Raw genomic sequence first — 2,050 nt, 5'->3', positions numbered from 1 at the left:
GTTTCTTGGTCATGATGTTTTGTAAGGGAATACAAACCCAGACTATGACAGTGTCCTACCTGTAATCCAAACACTCAGGAGGAAGAGTCATCTAGAAAGACTACATAAATCAGTGAGATCTAGATACAGCAAGAGATTCTGTCTCAATGGGTAAAGAAGGGAGCAACCAGTCATTGACACCAAATTCTGGCCTCCACATACATGTGCACACATGTACCTCCAGATGCATCCACATACCTGTGCACACATGTACCTCCAGATGCATCTACACATTATTGTGAGGTCCCACTCCATAAAACCACTCAGTCAGTTTTAAGCAAATAGAAAATATTATTATGCTGCTGACTATACTGAATATTTTTTTGACTACAGACTCAAACCTTTCTCAGGGTGAGAATTTAAGCACAAAAACCATCTTCGAGGTTCACAAGCCTCAGTTAGCAAGAAAAGTTAGCCAAAAGAAGAATTACAAAAGCCAAAAAGCAGTGTTAGTTCATTTAAGGACTTTCTCAGAATTATAAATTTTGATCAATTAGGTCTTTGTTTTCATTTTAACAGGTAATGTCTTTATATTGGGTTTCAGGGTCTGAATGGTACTTTGAGCTTGGTTTCAGTTTTGCTAAATTCTGGGGTCCTACTAAGGTCTGGAGGTCTGTTATAACATATATATTATCTACAAACGCACACAATAGTACAGGAATATTCTTCAATTTATGAGCTGTCTTGTAGAACAAATTATCCATTCTAACATGTCAATAGTGCCAAACTGGAGAAATTTTGTATTAAGATATTGCTTTTTCCTGAACACATATACATGCTTAGTGCAGCATTTCCTTTGAAAGCACCCCTAGCAGATCAAACATCATTGATGAAGTCTGTTTCAAGTAAAAGTGTTTAAGAGTTGCATTTAGTCAAACCACTTAACAAGTCATTCAACCATTGGTCACTGATCAATAGTATAATAAGCTCCATTAGCTAAAGCACTTTCTCTTAGGAATAATTTATAAAATTCATATAATATATGTAGAAACTATGCATTATAAGTGTATTAGAAAAATACACTGAATATATATGATTGTATATGCAATTGGAATTATCTATAGGATGGAAATAATTAAATGAGTATTTCTTAGCATTATTTGGAAACCTCAGAGGGTAAATGCACCTGTTGCCAAGCTCAATCCCCAGGACCTTCTCAATAAAGGTAGGAAAGAATCCACTCCTGAAAGTTGTCCTCTTACCACTACATTTGCATATAGGAAAAGGGATTAAAATTTGCACTTTTTTTTACAATTATTTTCTCAAATGTATCTGTAGCTTTACATTTTCATTATATCCATGAAAACTTGCTGTAGAATCAAGAAACAGAACATTATTTAATTTAGAAGACTGTTAATAAATTTGACTCCTGACTATTGCATCAGTTGATGATTTGAGTCACTTAAACAATATCCACAATGTTTCACCATTGTGCAACATGACACATCAGCACATGCTATACACAGACACATATGCTTATGGCCATTACATCACAATCCTGTTCCAGGCATCAACTTTCTACTACCTCACAGTTAACACTGACTACAAGTGTTTGAAAATATAGCTTCCATACAGTTCCTATGTATTGATTAAATCAGAGAAAATGACATAGAGATTGAAATGTTTTGCTGCCTGTGAAGACTCATTGGGAGAGTTTTCTGATAATTCTCTTGATAGACAAATGATGTAGAGCCTCTCACATCTGTTCTGTGTTCAAACCTGTTAGCCACATGGCTCATGAGTCATGTTCATAGTCTACATTTTCAACCCTTTCTCCATAACACACCTTGTAGAGTTTCAACTAAAATCTTTTTTTTTCCTACTATTTATTTTCAATTGAAAATAGACTTATTTTGTTTTGGTTTATTTTATTTTATTACTCTTCTTTACATACCTGTTTGTTTTCTGATGAGAGTAAGAAAGGGTATGGATTTGGATTGGATGGGGAAAACTATGTTCAATGAGTTAAATAAACTTAGAAAATACAAAAGATAGTTTTGATACAACATAT

Source organism: Mus caroli, unplaced genomic scaffold, assembly GCF_978045245.1.
Source record: "Mus caroli unplaced genomic scaffold, Mus_caroli_1 scaffold_7, whole genome shotgun sequence".
Classification (NCBI taxonomy): domain Eukaryota; kingdom Metazoa; phylum Chordata; class Mammalia; order Rodentia; family Muridae; genus Mus; species Mus caroli.
Note: the sequence above shows the minus strand (reverse complement) of the source record.